The following is a 24373-nucleotide window of genomic DNA, read 5'->3' as shown; positions in this document are numbered from 1 at the left end:
TGAGGAGTCTGCTTCTTCCTCTAACCCTCTCCCCTCTCATGCTCTCCCTCTCTCTCATTCTCTTTCAGATAAATAAATAAATTCTTTAAAAAAAAATAAGAAAATAAAACTTTTATATGATTCACAGATAAGATACCAAGCTATTTTGTCCCTATATATTGCAAAATCTTCATCCCAGTTTTTCATACTCCAGCCTTATTCCATACAATATAACCCCAGAAACCATTCAATAATATAACTTTTATGTTACATTTAGCTTCTATTTATCTATAAATAAGACAATTATCCTATAATATTTATCTAATTTTAATACTCTTCATCTTAAGTCTTAGTCAATTTCTTATTCATTCCTGATCTGATCTTTTCACCAACAATTAGTTTTTTTTATAATTTTTTTAAAGAGTTTATTTATTTTGAGAGAGAGAGAGAGCATGCACACAGTAGGGGTATGAGCAGAGGGCAAGAAAAAAATCTCAGACTCCATGCTTCCTGTGGAGCCTGATGTGCGGCTTGATCTCACAAGCATGAGATCATGACCTAAAATGAAATCAAAGAATCATATGTGTAACCAACTGAGTCAGCCAGGTGCCCCACAATACCCTATCTTTAAATGGAAGGTTAAAGACCTTCCACTGCCTGAAATGAAATTAAGTATGTTTAATATTTAAGCATAATAACTAAATGAACAGAAGTAGAAATGAATAATTCATAAGCCAGTGTTTAAAAAGAAGGTGATAATTCAGTAAAACAAATCAGTAAAAGAGATGGAAACAAAAGTAAAATGTAAGGCAAGTAAAAAATACAAAATATAACAGTGTCAAGAGATTTAAAATCTAAACAGATAAGAGATTAAACACATCTGTTAAATGATAATCTCCCCTTGGATTATATAAAAAGGCTCCTTCCACACTATTTGTAATAGAATTAAACGGAAACTTTCTGTGCTATTTATTTTAGAATTGTCTATGCTCTTTTATAAGAAATAATTGAAACAACACAGGAAACAAAGAGGAAAGAAGGAGGAGGGGCAAATTAGTAACAAAAAAGTCAAGTAGTTACATTATTAGACAAAACATATTTATGACTAGGAGGATCAACCAGTACTGAAATATATTCATTTCTTAATGTTGTAAGAGAAACATTATCACTAAAAGGTAAAAGTCCTGGTATGCATGTAGCTGGCTCAGTCAGTAGAGCATGATTCTTAAATCTTGGGGTTATGAGTTCAAGCCCCACTTTGGGTGTAGTTCCTTTAAAAAAAAAAAAAAGTTTACGGTTAAATAGGTTAAAAGAGGTGTGAACCCATATACCCAACAATACAGCTTAAAAAGTAAATTTGTATAGAGGGCAATAAAACCCCTTCTGGATCACGCAAGGGTAATACGGAAAATTACTATGGAAATCATACATTTAAATTGAGCAATAACAAAATCCCATCTCACATAAAAAATCAGAGTATTCAGCTACAATTTAGGGGAAATTTTACTTTTAAATGAAGCTACTGTAAAAATAAATAACAAATACTAAAGAGCTAAGCCTAAAATACACACATACACAACATTTAAAAAGGAATCACAGAATAAACTCAAATAATCCAAAAGGAAAAAAATATAATACATGCAGCGAGTTTCAACAAACACATTATTTGCAAAGTCCAATCAAATAAGGGGATTACAAGCAACACTTTTTAAATTAAAAAACCCTAATTAACAGTATTAAAATTTTTTTAAATCGTTAAGACAAACTTATAAATTCTTATTCTTGTAAACACACATTTTCCCCCAAAAAGCTTAAATTCTGAGTAACAAAAACAGATTCAATAAGAAAAGCCAGACTTATCACCAAGAAACTACTACAGAATGAACTGTCAAAAATCTACTCAACAAGGACATGAGGCACAGACATTTTCACAAGTGAATTCTAAGTTCCAATAAAGAGCTAACCTGTTACTAAATAACTTGTTTTAGGATAAATAACCCAATTAATTTATGAGTTTAAAGTAATTTATCAAAATAAATGAATAAAAAGAACTGACTGAGAAAAGAATGTTTTAGGACAATAAGAAGGTGATATAAATGCTAAATATCTAGGGTATTCAGGGAGTATTTTAATCGAGAAAAGAGGGGTTCCTGGGTGACTCATTGGGTTAACCTTCTGCCTTTGGCTCAGGTTACGATCTCAGGGTTCTGGGATCGAGCCCCACACTGGGCTCTCTGCTCGGCGGGTGGGGTGGGGGAGCCTTCTTCCCCCTCTCTCTCTGCCTGCCTCTCTGTCTACTTGTGATTTCTGTCAAATAAATATAATAATAATAATGAGTTTTTTATTATAAAATCACAGTTTATAAAACAGGGAATACAAATTGGCAACAGACCAACTGAAACAAAATATAAAAGAAAAACTATACTTGTACATACAGGAATTAGATATACCTCATGAACTGCATTATAAATCAGTGAGGAAAAGGATAAATTAGTCAATGAAATTACATGAAAAGATAAAAATTAGATCTGTACCTCAAAAACAGAAAAAAAAAATAATTCCAGGTACCTCTCTCTCTCTAAGCCTGCCTCTCTGCCTACTTGTGATCTCTGTCAAATAAATACATAAAATCTTAAAAAAAAAATTCTGGGTAGATTAATAACCTAACTATAAAATAGCAAATTCTAAAACATGAATTTAAAAAAGTACAGGGGTGTGTAGCTGGCTCAATCAGTACAGCATGTGACTCCTGATTTAGGAGTTTTAAGGTCCAGCCCCACACTGGATGTAGAGATTACTAAAAAAAATAACACCAAAAAGCAGAGAGAAAAAGGAGGAAGGAAGGAAAGAAAGAAAGAAAGAAGGGAGGGAAGGAAGGAAGGAGGGAAAAGTAGAGGAGCATGGGAAAGGGAGGGGGAAGGGAAGCAAAAGGGAAGATAAAGAAAGAAAAATACAGAATGACTTTGTGGCAGAGGGTGAATTTCTTTTTTTTCTTTTTTTTTTTTTTAAAGATTTTTTATTCATTTATTTGACAGAGAGAGATCACAAGCAGGCAGAGAGGCAGGCAGAGAGAGAGGAGGAAGCAGGCTCCCTGCTGAGCAGAGAGCCGGATGCGGGGCTCCATCCCAGGACCCTGAGATCATGACCTGAGCTGAAGGGAGTGGCTTAACCCACTGAGCCACCCAGGCGCCCCCAGAGGGTGAATTTCTTAAAGATACAAAAAACACAAGCCATGTATGAAAAGATTTAAAAATTACCTCATATTAAGAACTTAAGTCCCATTCAATAAAATATGCTATACATAAATCCAAGACAAGTCGAAAACTGGAAAATGCATTTATAGGCTAAGCAATCAGCAAACCATTTTTAAGCAGAACATAAAAACAACACCTGCACGTCAATAAAAACAACAACCCAACAACAACAACAAATGGGTCTAAAATAGGAACAAGAAAATTACCGAGAAAGACTAATCAGCAATTAATTTATGGGGGGAGGGAGATATTCAATCTCTACCAGAACCTAATCAATGCAAAATTAAAACAGCAATGGGAAAACATTTAATTCCCCAAAGACAGAAAGAAATTGAACCAGTGGGTTCCCTGGGTGAACTCAAGTGTCTGCCTTTGGCTCGGGTCCTGATCCTAGAGTCCTGGGATTGAGCCCCAAGCCCCATTTCGGTCTGTCTCCCTGCTCAGCAGGGAGCCTGCTTCTCCCTCTCCCCTCTGCTCGTGCTCTCTCTCTCTCAAATAAATAAATAAAATCTTAAAAAAAAAAAAAAAGAGAAGAAATTAAACTTTTAAATCTTTGGCAATGATGTGCAGAAACAGAGGCTAACAGACATCTTAATGTAAACTAAGTTATAACTGCAGAAGGAAGAACTTGAGAATTCTAATAAAATTGTCAATGCATATACATTTCAATATACCAATTCCATTTTATAAACCCAAGAGAGAAAAATTATGTGCAAAGATGTTCACAGCCCCAGTGTTCTGAATTTCAAACTGAAGACATTAAGTGTACCTAGAATAAATAAACCAGAGAATATTTATTTAATAAAATACAAGGAAAATGAATAATTTGTTTAATTATTACTCAAACTTTCACGTCAGGGCTCCCTGATGAAATAAAATTCAAGAACTTCAAAGAGACTTTGTTTGCATAAATTATGCTGTCAATATTTTAAAAAATTATCTGTAGACAAGAATTGTGTACTGTCCTGGAGAGGGTCTAACTTTTTCTGATCCTGACCTATAGAAAGAAATATATTTTACATCATGGCTCAGAATATATAGAAGTATAAATACAAAAATACAGATAACATGCTTGTCTGTATATATACGTCTGTATAAATATCACTGAATACATGTTTAAAATTAAAGACTAATACATATAACAACTAAATAATTTCAAGAACATTGCTTATTAACTTCAACTAGTAAGTCATTATCAACATAATGCAAAGTATTTGCTTCAAGAATTTGCCAAATTAAAAATTAAATCTCTTATATAGAGGGGAAGATGGGGGTAGAACAGAAGGACTCTAGCCTCATCTAGTCCTGTAAACAACCAGATAACCATCAAATCTCCTAAATACCCAGAAATTGATTTGAAGACTCCACAACTAAAGGCAAAGAAGAGGCCACACTGAAAGAGGTAGTTCTTCAGATGTGGTATAGGGAAGAGGGTATCATGGCACTAGTAATTGACTTGAAAAACAAGAGACTGAATTTCATGAGTTCCTGCAAACAACTTAAAGTCTGGGGCATACAGTAGGGGAGTTAGTTGCTCATCTCAGACATGTCCCAAGGAGGCAGCTTTCACAGGGAAACCCTCCCCTAGAACAAAGGCTCTAGCAAGCACCATATTTCCCTTGCCTGCCCCTCAGAATACAAACAGGGCCACCTGTGGTAAACAGCACAGCACAGACACTCACTACCTAACAAGCCTACAACAAACCCAGCCCTAAGCATGCCACAGTCCAGAAGAACCACCCTTCCCAGTCTCTCTTGCCTCGGTATCAGTGTGGCAGCTCTTCCCCAGAAGACCAGCCCAAACCACAGCATCTCGCCACCTGGAGTTTTGTAAGGCTTAGGCTCTCGCAGCAGTGGTAAGGGTCTCATTTCACAGGCAGACCAGAGCACACCTAGTTAAAACTCACCACATTCATGCCAGGGACCAAACACTACCCAATGCAGGCAAGGACAGTCCCTGCAGGCAACTGGTCTGAAGGATAGAGCAGCTAAGACAAAATAGCAGAACGTACACAGCATTAATTAGGCAGAGACAATACTTAAAGTGACAGGCCCTGGGAAAGAAGGAACAATACCTGGGAAACAGAGACACTATAGTGCCTCTTCTTTATAAAACCCTTACCTTCAAGAACAAGAGACAACGGATGACTTTTACAATATAGAAACAGGTACGGAGACTTAGACAAAACAAGTCACAGGAATCTGTCCCAAATAAAAGATGAGGTCAAAGCTGCTACCAGAGATCTAAGTGAAACAGATATAAGTAACATGACTGATAGAAAATACAAACCCGGGACGCCTGGGTGGCTCAGTTGGTTAAGTGGCTGCCTTCGGCTCAGGTCATGATCCCAGCGTCCTGGGATGGAGTCCCACATCGGGCTCCTTGCTCGGCAGGGAACCTGCTTCTCCCTCTGCCTCTGCCTGCCTCTCTGTCTGCCTGTGCTCGCTCGCTCTCTCTCCCTCTGTCCCTGACAAATAAATAAATAAATAAATAAATAAATAAATAAATAAATCTTTAAAAAAAAAAAAAAAAAAAAAAGGAAAGAAAATACAAACCCAATGATGAAAAGGATACTCACTGGATTTGAGAAGAGTGGAGGGCATCAGTGAGACCATTAACACAGAAATAAGGAGTAACACAGCAAAAATAAAAGACTCAAAAAAAAAATGAGAAGCACATCTAATGGAATAAGAAGACAGAGTAATGGAAAGTAGTCAAACTGAACAAAAGAGAAAAAAGAGAATTATGCAAAGTGAGAGGAGACCTAGGGAACACAGTGACTCCATCAAATATACTGATATTTGTCTTACAGGAGTCCCAAAAGAGGAAACAAAAAATGGGGCTGAGAATTTTTTTTTTAAGATTTTATTTATTCATTTGACAGAGAAAGACAGTGAGAAAAGGAACACAAGCAGGGAGAGTGGCAGAGAGAGAAGCAGGCTTATCACTGAGCAGGGAGCCAGATGAGGGGTTCTATCCCAGGACCCTGGGATCATGACCTGAGCTGAAGGCAGAGGGCTGATGCTTAACGAATCAGCCACCCAGGCACCCCAAGGGTCAGAGAATTTACGTTAAGAAAGAATAGCTAAAAATTTCCCTACTCTAGGGAAGGAAACATATACAGAGCTAAGAGGCAATGAGATATCGAAACAAAATCAAGAAAAGCAGATCCACACCAAGACATATGTGACTGGGGCACCAGGGTGCCTAAGTGGGTTAAGCCTCTGCCTTCAGCTCAGGTCATGGTCTCAGGGCCCTGGGATCGAGCCCCACATCAGGCTCTCTGCTCAGCAGGGAGTCTGCTTCTCCCTCTCTCTCTGCCTGCCTCTCTGCCTACTTGTGATCTCTGTCAAATAAATAAATAAAACCTTAAAAAAAAAAGACATATGTGATTAAAATGACAAAATATGGTAATAAAAAATATTAAAAGCAGCAAAAGAAGACAATTACATACAAAGGAAACCCTGTGAGAGTACCAGCAGATTTTTAAGCAGAAATTTTCCAAGCCAGGAGAGAGCTGCATGATATATTGAAACGGCTGATTGGAAAAACTTATAGCCAAAAATACTCTATGCAGCAAAGACATCATTCAGAATAGAAAGAGTTTCCCAGACAAACAACAACTAAAGGAAGTTTGTGACCAGTAAACCAGCCCTGAAAACAATATTAAATGACACTCTTTGAGTGGAAAAAAAGACTAAAAATGACATAATAAGGGTACAAAACTTAAAAACAGTAAAAATGAAGATTTCTATTAAAAAAAAATCAGTGAAGGAACTCACAAAAGAATGTAAAATATGACAGCATATACCTAAAACATGAGGTGTAAAAAATGGGTTCAAACTTAAATGATCATCAACTTCTTAATATAGACTGCCATATGCACAAGAGGCAAATACAAACCTAATGGTAACCACAAATCAAAAACCACTAATACTGAAAGAATAAAGAGGGAAAAAAGCTATATCACTAAACAAAAGCAGCAAACCATTAAAGAGAGACAAAATCAGAGAAAACTTTCAGAAACAACCAAAAAATAAATAATAAAATGGCAACACATATCTATCAACAATTATTTTGAATGTAAAACTACTAAAAACACATATCTAAAGAATGGGTTAAAAAACAAGACCAGGGGTGCCTGGGAGGCTCAGCGGGTTCAGCATCTGATCTCAGCTCAGGTCTTGATAGCAGGATCATGAGTTTAAGACCTGTGTTGAGCTCCACACTGCTCATGGCAGCGGGAAAAGAGGAGAGACTCACCTAAAAAAAGACTGCCACACTGCCTATAAAAACCTCCTTTCTGACCAAAAGACACCTGCAGATTGAAAGTGAGGGCAAGAAGGGGTGCCACTTACTCTTGATTTCAGCTCAGGTTATGTCTGCTGTGAGATCAAACCCTGTAATGGGGTCCATGCTAAGAATGAAGCCTGCTTAAGATTCTCTCTCTCCCTCTCCTTCTGTCCCACTCCTACTCCCATGTTCTCTCTCTCTCAAAAAAAAAAAAAAAAAAAAAAAAAAGAACCAGTGTAGAGGCACCTGGATGGCTCAGTCAGTGAAGCATCCATTCTTGGTTTTGGCTCAGATCTGAGATTCATCCCCAATTCACTGGGCTCCTTGCTTAGTGCTAATTAATTCTCTCCCAATGACACACACACTCTCTCTCTCACAAATAAATAAAATCTCCCCTTGCCCAAAAAAGCTAGTGTAGCAATACTCATATCTGAGAAGCCAGACTTTAAAACAAAGGCTGTAACAAGAGATGAAGAACGGTACTATATAATCAAAGTAGACATTCCATCAAGATGATGTAACAACGGTAAATATTTATGCACCCAACATGGAAGGACCCAAATATATAAACAGTTAATAACAAACATAAAGGGGTTCATCAATAATAAAATAGTAACAGAAGACTTTAATACGCCCCTAGATCAAAGGACACATCACCTAAACAGAAAATCAACAAAGAACCAATGCCTTTGAATGATATACTGGACCAAATGGACTTAATGGATATACTCAGAACATTTCAGCAGAACAAACACTGTTCTCAAGTGCATACAGACATTCTCCAGAATGGATCACATATTAGGTCACAATACAAACCTCAACAAAAAAATAAAAAAGATCAAAGACATACATCTTTTCTGACCACAACAATATGAAACTGACATGAAAGCTTAATATAATGCTGCTTAAAAAATGAATGGGTCAACAAGGAAATCAAAGAAGAAATTAGACAAACCATGAGAGACTGCGGACTCTGAGAAACAAACATGGTTTTGGAGGTGGTAGTGGAAGGTTGGGTGAGCCTGGTAGTGGGTATTAAGGAGGGCACGTATTGCATGGAGTACTGGGTGAGGTGCATAAACAATGACTTTTGGAACACTGAAAAGAAAAAGAATTTTTTTAAAAAGTACATGGAAACAAAGGAAAGTGAAAACACAACGTTCAAAACCTCTGGGATTCAGCAACAGCAGTTCTAAGAAACAAGTTGATAGGTGCACCTCAAGAACCCAAGAAAAATCCCAATATACAACCTAATCTTACACCTAAAAGAGACAGAAAAAGAAAAACAAAATCTAAAACCATCAGAAAGAAGGAAATAAACTTTAGAGCAGAAATAAATGATACAGAAACTAAAAAACAAACAAAAAACCACCCTCACACACACGAAAACAGAGCAGTGAAACCAGGAGCAGGTTCTTTGAACAAAACTAATAAAACTTATGAACCTCTAGCAGGATTTATCAAGACAGAAAGAGAAACCACTAAGGACATGGGGCTGGCTCAGTCACTGGAGCATGCAACTCTTGATCTCAGGGTTTAAATTTGAGTCCCACACTGGATGTAGAGATTACTTAAAAATGAAATCTTTAGGGGCGACTGGGTGACTCAGTGGGTTAAAGCCTCTGCCTTCGGCTCAGGTCATGATCCCAGTGTCCTGGGATCGAGCCCCCCATCGGGCTCTCTGCTCTGCAGGGAGCCTGCTTCCTCCTCTCTCTCTCTCTGCCTGCCTCTCTGACTACTTGTGATCTCTGTCTGTCAAATAAATAAATAAAATCTTAAAAAAAAAAAAAAAGAAATCTTTAAAGAAAAAAGAGAGACAGAGAGAGAGATTAAGAAAGCACCCCAAATAAATAAAATCACAAATGAGAGAGGAGAAATAAAGCAAACACCAAGATATACAATTATAAGGGAGAATTATGAAAAACTATACACCAACAAATTGGACAACAGAAAAAACAGAGAAATACAGAGTAACATACAGCCAGGAAACTGAAACAGAAATAGAAAATTTAACAGACATTATCAGCAAAGAAAATGAATCTTTTTTTTTTAAACAATTTTATAGGGAGCCTGCTCCCCCCTCTCTCTCTGCCTACCTCTCTGTCTACTTGTGAACTCTGTCAAAAAAATAAATAAAATCTTAAAAAAAAAAAAATAAGCATCTGACTTTAGCTCAGATTGTAATCTCGGGGTCCTAGGATCAAAATCTGCTTTAGGCTCTGCCCTAAGTAGGGAGTTGTCTTCTTCCTCTTTCTCCCTCTACTCCTTCCTCTGCTCATACTCCCTCTTAAATAAATAATATCCTAAAAAACAAAACAAAACAAAAAAATTATTCCAAGAACTGAAAGGAAGGAAAAGTTTCAAATTCATTCAATGAGTCAAGCAAAACCAGATAAAGATACCACTAAAAAACAACTACAAGACAAAATCTCTGATAAACACAGATGCAAAAATTCTTAACAAAATACTATCAAAACAGATGCCTGGGTGGCTCCAACAGTTTAGCATCTGCTTTCGGCTCAGGTCATGATCCCAGGGTCCTCAGATCCAGTCCACAATTGGGGTCCTTGCTTCTCCAACTACTTCCCCCTCTGCCTGCTACAACCTCCGCTTGGGCTCTCTCTGATAAATACGTAATTTTAAAAAACTTTTAAAAAATACTATCAAAATAAATCCAACAATACATTAAAAAAACCATCCACCACAATCAAGTGGGATTTATTCCTGGGTTTCAATGGTAGTTCTATATTTGCAAATCGATCAACATTATACATTACATCAGTAAAAGAAAAAAAACTATATGATCATTTCAATAGGCACAAAAAAATCTACTTAAAAAGCACAACATTCATTCATGATAAAAACCATCAGCAAGGAGCGCCTGGGTGGCTCAGTGGGTTAAAGCCTCTGCCTTCGGTTCAGGTCATGATCTCAGGGTCCTGGGATCCAGCCCCACATAGGGCTCTCTGCTCAGCGGGGAGCTTGCTTCCTACTGTCTCTGACTGCCTCTCTGCCTGCTTGTGATCTCTGTCTGTCAAATAAATAATATCTTAAAAAACAAACAACAACAAAAAAAACCCATCAACAAAGTGGGTTAAAAGGGAACATACTTCAACCCCCTAGAGGCCATATGAATGATCCACAGCTAATATCATCCTCCATAAGGAAAAACTGAGAGCCTTTTCCTTAAGGTTAGGAACAAGATAGGGATGTCCATCTTACCACTGTTATTCAACATAATCAACATAATACTCTATCCTAGCCTCAGCCGACAACAAAAGAAAGGAAAGGAATCAAAATCAGTAAGGAAGAATTAAAACTTCATTATTTGCAAATGACAGGATACTCTACACAGAATACCCTAAAGACCAAGGACAGCAAAAAAATTGCTAGAACCGATAAACAAATGCAGTAAAGTAGCAGGATAAAAATCTATGTTCAGAAATCTGTTATAGTTGTATACACTAATAACAAAGCAGCAGAAAGAGAAATCAAGCAATCAATCCCATTTATAACTGCACCTAGGAATAAAGCTCACCTATATTCCTTGGCACCTATAAATGCCTAAGAATAAACGTCACCCAAGAGGTAAACAACCAGCATTCTGAAAACTACAGAACAATGATGAAGATGAATGCAACTGAAGATGACACAAAGAAATGAAAACACATGGAATGCTCATGAGGTGCAAGAACAAGTATTATTAATATTGTCTATGCAACCCATTTAATGCACATTTAATGAGATCTACACATTTAATGCAATCCCTATCAAAATTACACCAGCATTTTTCACAGAGTTAGAACAAACAATTCTAAAATTTATATGAAATCAGAAAAGATCCCATATAAACAAAGCCTTGAAAAAAAAAAAAAAGCTGGAGGCATCACAACTCCAGATTTTAAATTATATTACAAAGCTGAAGTGATCAAAACAGTATGGTACCAGCACAAAAATAGACCCATAGACCAATGGGACAGAATAGAAATAGAAAACCCCAAAATAACCCACAACTCTCAGCCAATTAATCTTCAAAAAGCAGAAAAGAATATCCAATGGAAAAAAGTCTCTTCAACAAATGGTGTTGGGTAACCTGGACAGCAAGATGCAGAAGAATGACACTGTATGACTTTTTTTTTAAAGATTTTATTTATTTATTTGACAGAGAGATATCACAAGTAGGCAGAGAGGCAAGCAGAGAGAGAGAGGAAGGGAAGCAGGCTCCCTGCTGAATAGAGAGCCCGATGTAGGGCTCGATCCCAGGACCCTGGGATCATGACCTGGGCCAAAGGCAGAGGCTTTAACCCACTGAGCCACCCAGGCCCCCACTGCATCACTTTCTTACACCAAACACAAAAATAAACTCAAAATGGATAAAAGACATAAATGTGAGGCAGGAATCCATCAAAACTCTAGAACAGAGCACAGACAGTAATTTCTTTAACATCAGCTGTAACAACAGTGTTCTGTGTCTCATGAGGCAAGGGAAAACAAAAGCAAAAAATAAACTAATGGGACTACATCAAAATTAAAAGCTTCTGTGCAGTGAAGGAAATAACTAGGCAATATATGGAATGGAAGAAGATATTTGTAAATGACATATCCAATAAAGAGTAATTACCCAAAGTATTTAAGGAACTTTTAAAACTCAACATCCTGGGGCGCCTGGGTGGCTCAGTGGGTTAAAGCCTCTGCTTTCGCCTCAGGTCATGATCTCAGGGTCCTGGGATCAAGCCCTACATCAGGCTCTCTGCTCAGCAGGGAGCCTGCCTCCCCATCTCTCTGCCTGCCTCTCTGCCTACTTGTGATCTCTCTCTGTCAAATAAGTAAATAAAATCTTAAAAAACAAAAACAAAAACCTCAACATCCCAAAATGAATAATCTAAAAAAAAAAAAAAAAAAAAGGGTAGCATGGGGAAGCAGGGGGGGAAAAAAGTCATGGGCAGAGATACAAACTAACATTCCTCTAAAGAAGACATCCAAGGGAGGCTGGCTGGCTCCGTCAATGGGGTGGACAACTCTTGATCTTGGCGTCCTAAGGTTGAGCCCTATGTTGGGCACAGAGCTTAATTTAAAAAAAAATTTTATTTTTGCTTAATTAAAATTAAAAAAAAAAAGAAAGAAAGAAGGAAAGAAAGAAAGAAAGAAAGAAAGAAAGACAGACTTTTTTTTTTTTTAAGATTTTATTTATTTATTTGACAGAGAGATCACAAGTATGCAGAGAGGCAGGCAGAGAGAGAGGAAGGGAAGCAGGCTCCCCGCTGTGCAGAGAGCCTAATGCAGGGCTCGATCCCAGGACCCTGGGATCATGACCTGAGCCGAAGGCAGCGGCTTAACCCACTGAGCCACCCAGGTGCCCCAAGAGAAAGACTTTCAAATGGCCAATACGCACATAAAAGTTGCTCAGCATCACTTACAGGGAACTACAAATCAAAGCCACAATGAGATACCACCTTACAATTTTCAGAATGGCTACAATCAACCACAGGAGAAATAAATGTTGGGAAGAAATGACAAATGAAAGGGACCGCTTTTACATTGTTGGTGGGAATGCAAACTGGAGTAGCCAGTTTGGAAAACAGTAAAGGGGGTGCCTCAAAAAGTTAAAAATAGAACTACTCTATGATCCAGCATCACACTATTGGGTGTTTATCCCCCAAATACAAGAACACTAATTCAAAGGGATACATGTACCCCTCTGTTTATAGCAGCTAAATTATTTACAACAGCCGAACTATGGAAATAGCCCAAGTGTCCATCTACAGATGAATAGACAAAAATGTGATATGTATATATACACAACGGACTATTATTCAATCATAAAATGAAATCTTGCTATTTGTAATGACATATGGAGCTACAGAGTATTAACCAAGTGAAATAAGTCAGCCAGAGAAAGACGAATACCATTATGATCTCTCTCAGAAATAAAATTCAAAGCACAAAACAAATGATCACATGGGAAAAAAGAGACAGACAAACCAAGAAACAAACTTAACTATTGAGAACAAACTAATGGTTAGCAGAGAGGAGGTTAGGGAGGGTTGAGGACTAGGAGGTGAGGATTAAAGAGTGCACCTGTGTTGAGGACTGGGTGATTAAAACAAACACTAAAAAAGAAAAAAGAAGGCAAATAAGACTATTCAGTCTACATTCCCTTAAAAAAAAAAATTAAAATCTTTTGCACATCTCTCTAATGTTTAGTTTAAGACAGCTGACTCCCCACCTATCTGTTCCCTCATTCCATTTTGCATCAGGCTACATTAGTGTCTGGAAAACCCAGTACACTACATTTATGGCAAGATGGGAGTAAAAAAGGTAAATACTTCTTAGTGTTGGTTTTTTGTTTTTTTTTTAAGATTTATTTATTTGACAGAGAGAGAGACAGTGAGAGAGGAAATACAAGCAGGGGGAGTAGGAGAGGGAGAAGCAGGCCTCTTGCTGAGCAGAGAGCCTGATGCAGGGGCTCGATCCCAAGACTCTGGGCGAAGGCCCGAGGTGAAGGCAGACACTTAACCCACTGAACCACCCAGGTGTCCCAAGTAATACTTTTTATATAATAACAAGTTAATAACAAGTTAATAACAAGTAATACTTGTTAGTATTACTATAAAAATAATCTTTCCCTCACAGGCACTCTACAAAGGTATCAGCAATCTCCACAGGTTCCAGGTCATTTTAAGAACTAGTAACCTAGAACCAGATGTTAAACATATGTTAAATGACATACTTAACCTAACCTTCCCTATAATGGTAAATCACTCAAAGATTATTTCAGTACCTATTGTGAGGATACCAATGACTTCTGGGAAAAAAAGAAAGCTGGGATGAAGTGAGGAAAACCCTTTAACTGAATTTGCAGGCAAGATTTCTTTAAATAAAGAAAGAAATACAAATAAAGAAAATGTTATCACTTAATTTATTTTATCTAAGTGACCCTTTTCAGCACTTTTGGAGCATTTTATCATTTATATCTTTAACATGTTAATATTAATTACATTTTTAAAAGACCTTCAAGAGTTCAGATTCCTCCCCTCCCCCATCAAGATTTATTTATTTATTTTAGAGACAGGGAGAGAAGCACAAGAGGCAAAGGAGAGGGAAAAAGAACCTCAACCAGACTCCCCAGTGAGCATGGAGCCCGACAACCCCAAGATCACCACCTGAGCCATTATCAAGAGTGGGATGCTCAACCAACTGAGCCACCCAGACCCCTAAAGACCACAGATTCCTTGATGTACATCTCTCCACAAAAAATCCTCTTGTAAAAAAAGCAGTAAAGGGCATCAGACTGGCTCAGTTGGTAGAGCACAGGACTCAATCTCATGGTTGAGTTTAAGCCCCAAGTTGGGCTTGGAGACTGCTTAAAAAAAACAAAAAAAAGTGACTTCTTTATGTTACACTCTGTAAGTAATTAGACACCTTTATAAATCATTCTTTTGAAAAATAATTTGGTAAGAATAAAGGGCTGCACACATTCCAAATTGGAGTTATTCCTGAGTGTCCATTTTGACCTGGTGCTTTCGTAACATGGATATAGTGTACTAAAGAATGTCTTTTGTGGGAATACAGTATCTATTTAGCTAGTTAATTTCAAATGGAAAGCTACTCAACTCCATAAAAATCTCAGTAGTAAATCATTAAAATAATGTATGTGTGAATATACATTAATGAGATGATGTTTATGTGCCAGATCATTCTGATGGGGGACAAAACAAAATGAGAAATTATCTCTACAATTAGGATCTTCAAAATTTGTGGAGACAAAATGTCATCTAGTTAGGATATAACAGATTTATTGCTAAATTAAATATGTCTACATTGCTCCATGTGGCACAGAAGAGCAAGCCTCAGAAAGTAATGGAGTCACAAATAGAAAGAAATGAAGCAGAAGCTTTTAGGAACTCCATGGATTAACAGATTTTCAATAAACATTCTCAGGCGCTTACTATGTGTCTGTCAAATTTTACTTCAGTCATATTAACTATGGAATATCAGCAAGCTAGCTGGATACAGTAGACACCTGGAAATCCTAGGTAAGAAACTTGGACAACAAGGTGAGCATAATAAAGGACAGCGAGGACAAGAAGAAAAAGGATAGAAGAAGAAATTCATGGGATAGCTCCCATATACATTTTAAAAATAACTCCAGAGGTGCCTTGCTGGCTCAGTTGGTAGAGCTTGTGACATTTCATCTGCAGGTTGTATATATGAGCCTCACACTGGGTACAGGGACTACTTAAAAATAAAATCTTTAAAAGTGAAAAAAGGAGAACCATAGCAGAGAATGTAGAGAACACTTTTTTGTTTTTGTTTTGTTTTGTTTTGTTTGTGGAGTCTATCAGGGAACTTGAACTCATGACCCTGAGATCAAGACGAGCTGAGATCAAGAGACAGACTGATGTTAAATGACTACGCCACTGAGATGCCCCACAGAAACACTTTTATGTGACACCCCAATTAACATGGTGCAGAAGAGTTTGGTAAATACTGATTTATAAATAAGTGGATTAAAATGAAATAAAAGGACTGTTGCAAAGAAACACAGTATAAGTGAGATGTTTATAGAATTATCAAACCTAGTCATATTTATGAGAGAGAAAAGTCATCGAGATTGTCAGGGATAGGCAGAATAGCTGCGCATGGAAGAAAGAGATTTTTTCCTGCAGCGAAAGAAAAAGGAAGAAAGCCTAGATAAAAATAAAAGAGTAGCATGAAGTTGAAGAAATTAAATATTTATAACAGATGGCGATCTACCTTTCTTAGTTAAGTTAAAACAAAAAAAGTAATTTATGGGGTTGATGGATTTTAAAGACTGGGATATAAAGTTTAAAAAGAAAATAAGTTTGTTATTGACAATATGCAGAAAAAAAGTAAAACCAAGATTAATTAGTAAAAATGCAAATGTAAACAATCAGAAAGTAAGCATTTACAGAAAGCACTCTATATTTTTAAAAATTAGAGAAGTTGTGAAAAATATATATAAATTAAAAATTAATACCTGATTTATTCACGATAGCTGGCTAATTAATAATCTACCAATCAGTTTTCCAGATCATCATCATGTCTACCTCTTCAAGCAAAAAACATTTACAGTTAAACATTTTTTTAAAGAAAATTTTTAGAGTTACACACTTACCTGTCTTCTTAATTATACATTCGACTCTAAATTAATCTTAATCTCGAACATCCATTGTTGCTGCACTGGAACATCTGCTGCTGCTGCATGTACTGTGCAGCAAATAATTCTATCTTCTTTAGAGCTCTTCTATGTCTTTCCCAGCTGTCAAGATATAAAGCAACTACTTCTACAGTTTACGTTTTTCCTTAACACCTCTACAACTAGACTGCTTTAACAACTTGTTTCTAGTCTGTCTCCTGTAACCCAGTTTCTCAAACTTTCCTAAGTGTGGACCTTCATGAAAAACATGAGAATCCCTCTCACCAGGGCTTGACCAGTTGCTAGGCAAGTAGGAGGGTTGCTTTGTGTATTACAAAATTCAGGAAACAAGTGCTCCATGTATTTCCTTAAACTTTCTAATCTAGGACATTTATATATATAAATCAAAATACGACTTTTGGCTTAGTGGAGAGTAAAAAAGAGTATATTTTCTGGAAGGAATTACTTCAGGGAGGGAGGGGAGTTTGCATGAGGCCATTTGAAATTTTAGGAATTAAGTCTTCTAACCTACTCTTCAAAATGCCTTGGTAAAATACTGTTATTAATACTGAGTATATAGAAAGTGTAACACTTCTGGGCAATAGATTATTGGAATGAGAATTCAGGGCAGAAAAGAACGGCTGTCAAGGAGAGATGAATCACGTGAAAAGTAGGAACACTATAATTTTTCTAGTAATGAAAAGAGTGATTTACTTACTACTTGCTGTCATTATTTCTCAACTTTGAAACTTTTCCAATGACTGGATCCAAAACTGCTAAATAAATGAAGTACAACTGAGGTGTTTGATCACTCTGCTAGAAATCAGTCTCCAGATATCATTATTTACCATTTTCCAGGATATCATTATCTCCAGATATCATTATTTACCAGGCAGAATTTCCAGGACTTTCCTACCTATCCTACGCACTCTAGGAAACTGTAAATTTACTGTCGCCTTAAGAATGCCCTTCGCTCACTCACACCTCCACCTAACAAAGTCCCACCATTCTCTTTTAGTATATAACGTTTCCAAAATGCCACCGATTTCAGGAACACTTTTCTGATGCTGGAAATAGAGACTTATGCGTCCTAAAGTAATCTACCAGGTGAAGTTACTGCAACCATCACGTGCATTTTAAGAACTTTCATAATCTTTCCTACACCGTGCATCGGTTGCACTGAGCTCACCATCAAAGTCCAATTGTAAGCAATCTAAAGTACCGTAAGGTATGGAACTGCACCTTAAAACTCCAACAGAGTACCTAAATAGCTCCAGGTATGTAAACCGTACACAGCACATCAAATTTTGTTGTGATTCCACAGAAACTCATTTTCTACTCAATAACTATTATAAAGTGATCAATAACCATTTAAACAGAGATCTCAAAGTTTTTCCAAATAAGTAAGAAGCCTTCTAACTTATTTCTCCGATTTCAGGTTTGCAAAATGCAGCTTTTCACACCTACTGTATAAAGGAGTGGTGAGAACTTTTTCCTCCCTATCAAATTCAATTTTTATTATTGAGATTCTCCGGGAGACAACGGTAGAAAACCTCACTGTGGGCGTCTAGAAGCCACAAATGAATCTGCTTAAGTAAAAAATGTTTTATAGACTACCAACCGACCGGAGGACCGAAAGCGATGCAGCATAAATGGGAGGAAAACAGGAAGCCAAGGATGACTGTCACAAAGGGTAGGGCTACTCCCCAACGCCGGTAGCACGAGGGCCCGTCATGGCGGCAAGGCTAATAGCAGCCATGAGAACGGAGCACGCCCCCTCCGCGCGCACCCGCCGCTGTGCGGGGCCTCGGGGCCGGTCACCCGAGCTGCCGCAGTCGCTGCAGCCGGTGGCGGCTCTCCAACACCCCCTCACGGACTGTAGCGGAATTTTATCCCCAAACACCACCTTCAAGATGGCGACTCCCCCTCCCGACAACCCCTTCAACAGTCCAAGCAGCAGCCGTAAATTCGCCACCATCTTGTTCCCCCTCCCTCCCTACTCCCCCTCCAATATTTACATAGCAGAAAATCTTTCCGGCCTGCCTGCGGCCTTCACCTCACGCCCGCAACCTTCGCCTCTTAGTTAGGCCTCGGCATCGCGAGGAGCCGCAGGCGGGCCTCGACGCCGTCTCTCCCTCCACCGGGTATCCCCCAGCCTCCCTTACCCCCCCCACCCCACCCCCGTCAACGGAACGCACCTCCGCCTCAGCTCAGGGCGGTCAGGCTCCTCCCCGGCCTAACTGCGGCCTCCTCCGGGGCTGCTCTAAGCCCTCCGCCTTACCACCCGGTGTGGGCGGAAGGGCGTCTCCCGGGCCCCGGACTAGGCCACCCCAGTAGCGTTAGGCCCCACGGCAGCAGCAGAGCCCGGAACTCACCGGATGCGCGTGCGGACAGTCGGCAACCAGGCCGAGCGCTGCAGGCCGGCCTTCCTTTCGAGCACTGGGCCGGGCTCCGGCTGGTGGGGCGGGCGGAGGGAGGGAGGAGGGGCCGAGCTCGGAGCTGACAAAAAGCGGCCCAGCTACCCGGCTAGGTCCCACCGTCAGCACGTCACGTCACCGCCGGGGAGAGATACCCAGGAAAATGCGGAAGGGTTCACAGGATCCCGCCGAAGTGCGGATACCCCAGTATCTGGTATTGGCGCCACTCAGGCCCCGCAAGCGGGGAGCCCAGTGGCCTCCCAAGCGGCGGGGTCTCAGTCGGCCGAAGTCTCTTACAACGTTCTTTCCTCCTCCGCGCACCCGCCAGTCGCCGCCGCACACGCGCTGCTGCTGCTGCGGCTTCGGCCGTAAAGCCGCCGCGAAGCCGTGGTCTGGCCACCCGGCGGCAAAGCTGGCGAGGGGTCCAGCGCCGGACCGGCTCTGGTCGCCCCCCGCCCCCGTCTCTTTGGGCCTCATTCACCCCTGGGCCCTCCCTGGAGACCATCCGCCTCTTCGCCTGGAACTGCCTTCTCGAGGTGTTTGCAAGTCCTCAAACTCCCGCGCGCAGAAAATGTGTTTTCCTCATTGCTGTGACTGCAGGAAAAATTAGCAACCATCGCCGTTTTTTATCTTCGCTTAAAAAAGAAAATTCTTTTAAGTAAAATGAAAATTCGCTTGCCAGCGTAACTGAGTACATCGACAAGGAAAGAGGAAGAAGGGTTATCCTGGAGCAACTACTAAACCGCTTAATAAAAAAATAAAAAAAAAAAAATCAGAGAACCTGCTTTCAAAGTGTGTGCAAAAGGATTATACTCTGGAAATGGTTTCGCACATTTCAATAAAGATGTATTGATAAAGTATATTGTCTTTTCCATGAACCTTTTTTCAGAATATGGGAGCCTCTGAAATGTAAGTCTTGTGTAGTAGCTTCATAAAAAATGAACTTTCATATTTACATATTATTTAATAGGTAGAGTACTTGAATTATATATGCATTTTTCTACAAATTGCCTAACAGCCCTTTAAAAAGAATTAAAGAAAACGAAAAATATATTTGATTAAACACTCACTTATTAACTCCAAAAACATGTATTTTGAATTTTCATTACTTTAAATTTTAATGCTATCTTTTCATACAGAACTTTGGACCCAAACTATGTTTCAAAGTTACTAATAAGCGGAGCCCAGCTAGCTCGCTGGTGGAACAAAGAACTCCGATCTTGTGAATTTGACTCCCAAGTTGGGCGCATTGCTTACTTAAATATAGTAAAAAATAAATAAGTTACTAGTAAAAAGTTAAATAATATTGTATTCCTGTACTGTAATATGGAATCTGACATCCCACAGTTTCTCTGCGGGGACCTAAATGATACAGAAAATCTTTCAAACAACAAACTGTAAAAATTACAAAGCAAATACTATACTGTTGGAAATATCTTTAAATGTATAGGCTATATATACTACTTTTTGTCATACATAGTGTCAAATTCCCCAAATGCCATTTGTCCTTCATATATCTTAAAACCACGAAATGCTTTAAAAACGGGAAAAACAATGGCACAGAAGAAATCTATTAGAAAGTTCTGGATAATAATTTTCCTTTCAAGGACCTTACCTCCCCCCCACAGCTTAATTTTTTTTTAAGATTTTATTTATTTATTTGACAGAGAGAAAGATCACAAGTAGGCGGGGGTGTGGAGGATGGGAGGGGGGGCAGGCTCCCTGCTGAGCAGAGAAAGTGATTGGGGTGGGGGGGCATGATCCCAGGACCCTGGAAGATAACCTGAGCCAAAGGCAAGCTTAACCCTCTGAGCCACTCAGGGAACCCTTAAATTTTCTTTTTAGAAAATGTAAAAGATAACATGTTTTTATGTTTATATAAAATTACAACAAACTGTGGGGCACCTGGGTGGCTCAGTGGGTTAAGTGCCTGCCCTCAGTTTAGGTCTTGATCCTCCACTCCTGGTATTGAATGGGCGTGGGGCTTCCTACTCAGTGGAGAGCTTCTCTGCCTCTGCCCCTCCCCCTGTGTATGCTCTCTCTTTCTCTCTCAAATAAAATCTTTTAAAAATATATACATAGGGGCACCTAGGTGGCTCAGTGGGTTAAAGCCTCTGCCTTCGGCTCAGGTCATGATCCCAGGGTCCTGGGATCAAGCACCACATCGGTCTTCCTCCTGACTCTGCCTCTCTGCCTACTTGTAATCTCTGTCAAATAAATAAATAAAATCTCTAAAAAAAAATAAATAAAAATATATACACATAATTAATGAAAGTAGTTACATTAAGAGTTCGAGTACACCTAAGATCACTGAAACCTCTGGGTCATTAGGTATCTTACACATTGCATTTAAAGGATCTGCCATACTTACCTTGCTTTAAAATTGATTACTGGCGACACCTGAGTAGCTCAGTAGGTTAAAACATCTGCCTTCCGGCTCAGGTCATGATCTCAGGGACGTGGGATCAAGTCCCACATCGGTCTTCTTGCTCAGCCAGGAGCCTGCTTCTCCCTCTTTCTCTGTTCTTCTCAGTGGAAAAACCATGTTAATAAAAATGAGATTCTTGGGCCCAACTCCTAGGGCCAATAATCAAAACTAACAAGCCCAGGTGATACAAGAAAATATTTTCACCCCCAAAAATATTAGCACATATTTGCAAATGCATCTTTGTCCACATTTACAAGACTTTCACTTCGAGCACAAAGAGGTGAAATTGCTGGATTTGGTACGGGGTGATTTTCTGACCATATTCATGCTCATTCACTCCTCTAGTCAAATAAGACAGTTCTGAATTCATTACTCTTTGGCCAATTTCTTTTTTCTTTTTTGGGTGGGTATTGGTTTTTCACATTTTTATTGAGGGTCACAGTAGCAGGGATGCAGTGGAGGTGAGAGGGGGCTATTTTCTGTCAGTGGAGGGGCTCCCAGTTTCTTCAGCCACTCCAAACTTGGGCCCTGGGAATGTTTGGGGTAGCTGAGCTTTTTCCAAGCTTTAGGTATGCCCTCGTTGATCTTGATGGCATGTTTCTTGCAGGGCCTGAGGTGAGGACAGAAGTATAGTAGAAGCCATTTTATTTTCCATGGTGGCATCCTTGGCTAATCTTTGATGTGCGCATTCTTTAAAACAACGTTTTAAAAAAGATTTTTATTTAAAAAAAAGATATTTATTTATTCATTTGACAGAGAGAGACACAGCGAGGAGGGAATACAAGCAGCGGGAGTGGAAGAGGGAGAAGCAGGCTTCCAGCTGAGCAGGGAGCCAGATGCTTTGGGGCTTGGGGTTCCATCCCAGTTCCCTGGGATCGTGACCTGAGCTGAAGGCAGATGCTTAATGACTGAGCCATCTAGGTGCTCCTGAAACAATTTTTAAAAACTTAGAGTTGACATGCAATATTAAGTTCAAGACTATAACACAGTGATTTAACAATTATATACATTACAAAATATCACATTAAGTGTAGTTACCATCTGTTACTAAAGTTATCACAATATTATGGAATATATCCCCTATGCTGTCCTTTTCATTCCCATGATTGATTTATAACTAGAACTTTGTCCATCTTAATCATCGTGACCTTTTATGCCCATCCAACTACTTTTTTTCCCTCTGGAAACCACTAGTTTATTTTCTGTATTTCTGTATTTATAAACACTAGTTTACTTTTTGTATTTATTTTCTGTATTGTGTTATATTCTGTATTTATGAGTTGTTATTGTTTTTTGCTTGTTCATTTATTTTTTAGGTTCCACATACAAATAAAATCCAGTGGTATTTATTTTTTTCTGACTTATTTCAGTCAACATGATGCCCTTTACGTCAAGCCATTTTGTCAAAAATAGCAAGATCTTTTTTTTTTTTTTTTAAGATTTTATTTATTTATTTGACAGACAGTGATCACAGGTAGGTGGAGAGACAGTCAGAGAGAGAGGAAGCAGGCTCCCCGTGGAGCAGAGGCCAATGCGGGGCTTGATCCCAGGACCCCAAGATCTTAACCCAAGCTGAAGGCAGAGGCTTTAACCCACTGAGTTGCCTCAAGATCTTTTTTTATATGAGTAATATCATGTATATATTTATATATATTCAATATATAAAAATCACAGCTTCTTTATCCGTCAACACTCAGTTACTTTTGTAACTTTGCTATTATAAATAATATAGAGTGCATATATATTTTGAATTAGTGTTACTATTTTATTTTGGTAAATACTCAGCAGTGCAATTGCTGGGTCATATGGTAATTCTGTTTTTAACTTTTTGAGGAAGCTCCATATTGTTTTCCAAAGTGGCTGTCCCAGTTTGCTTTCCCATCAACAGCATAGGAGGGTTCCCCTTTCTCCACATCCTCAGTAGCACTTGGTCCTGTTAATTTTAGTCATTCTGATAGGTGTAAACTGGTATCTTATTGAGGTTTTGACTTCTATTTCCCTGATGAGTGATGTTTAGATTATTTTTAAGTGTCTGTTGGTAATATGGATGTGTTCTTCTTTGGAGATAGTGTCCATTCTGCCCATTCTTTGATTGAATTATTTGTTTTTTTTTAGTGTTGAATTATAAGAGTTATTTATGCATTTTACTTACTAATCTTTTATTGGAGCCATTATTTACAGATACCTTCTCCCATTCAGTAAGTTGTCTTTCCTGTGTAAAGGCTTTTTATTTTGAGGTGGATCCAATTGTTTATTTTTGGTTTAGTTACCCTTGGCTTAGGAGACAGATTCAGAAAAATATTCTTCAGACTGATGTCCAAGAGTCACTTCCTATTTTTCCTTTCCCTTCCTTCCTTTAAAATACGGAATGCTTTGCAACTTTGTTGTCATTCTTGTACAGGGGCTATGCTGTTTCTCTGTATCATTACAATTTCAGTGGATGTGCTACCTTTCTCAAAGGCATTAGAAGTGCCTGACAGATCAGATCTATGGTTAAGAAACAGCAAAAGCCTATTTCAATTTTTCCCCTGCCCAGCAAGAGGTACATAATCAGCGGTCTCCTGAGGAATGCCTACTTTATTCGGACAATTACCAGGAAATAGATTCCATGCATTTCCCTGCTTCTAAGGTAAACATTGCCTATATTTTCCTTTCTTTGTCCTTTGAATGCTAATTTAAAATTTTAATTCTATTATATTTAACATGCACTGCAATATTAGTTTCTGGGTACTATATAGTGATTCCAAACTTCCACACAATACTCACTACTCATCACGAGTGCACTCTTTCATCCCCATCAGTGTGTTCTCTAGAGTTAAGAGTCTGTTTCTTTGGGGTGCT

The 24373-nt window shown here is 38.7% G+C and overlaps 1 protein-coding gene and 1 non-coding gene across 12 annotated transcripts in view; both read right to left on the bottom strand.

Annotated features, from left to right (window-relative positions):
- LOC125092602 (zinc finger X-chromosomal protein-like) overlaps window positions 1–19192 on the bottom strand; it is a 62689-nt gene extending 43497 nt beyond the window's left edge. For 4 of the 11 annotated variants that reach the window (XM_047716989.1, XM_047716979.1, XM_047716981.1 and 1 more), the window contains exon 1: window positions 16667–17447. The gene's annotated coding sequence lies outside the window, so the exon portion shown is untranslated. Of the gene's footprint in view, window positions 1–16666; window positions 17448–18705; window positions 18818–18885; window positions 19017–19062 lie in introns of those variants that run through there. The other 7 variants (XM_047716982.1, XM_047716984.1, XM_047716983.1 and 4 more) reach the window with 7 other exon arrangements.
- Window positions 19193–23889: 4697 nt separating this feature from the next.
- LOC125092639 (U6 spliceosomal RNA) lies at window positions 23890–23996 on the bottom strand. The gene has a single exon (XR_007125026.1). It is a non-coding gene; the product is annotated as a U6 spliceosomal RNA (small nuclear RNA).
- Between the last annotated feature and the right edge of the window lie 377 nt (window positions 23997–24373).

The sequence above is a fragment of the Lutra lutra genome, chromosome Y (assembly GCF_902655055.1).
Source record: "Lutra lutra chromosome Y, mLutLut1.2, whole genome shotgun sequence".
Lineage (NCBI taxonomy): Eukaryota > Metazoa > Chordata > Mammalia > Carnivora > Mustelidae > Lutra > Lutra lutra.
Note: the sequence above shows the minus strand (reverse complement) of the source record. Positions and strands in the feature narration are given on the sequence as shown.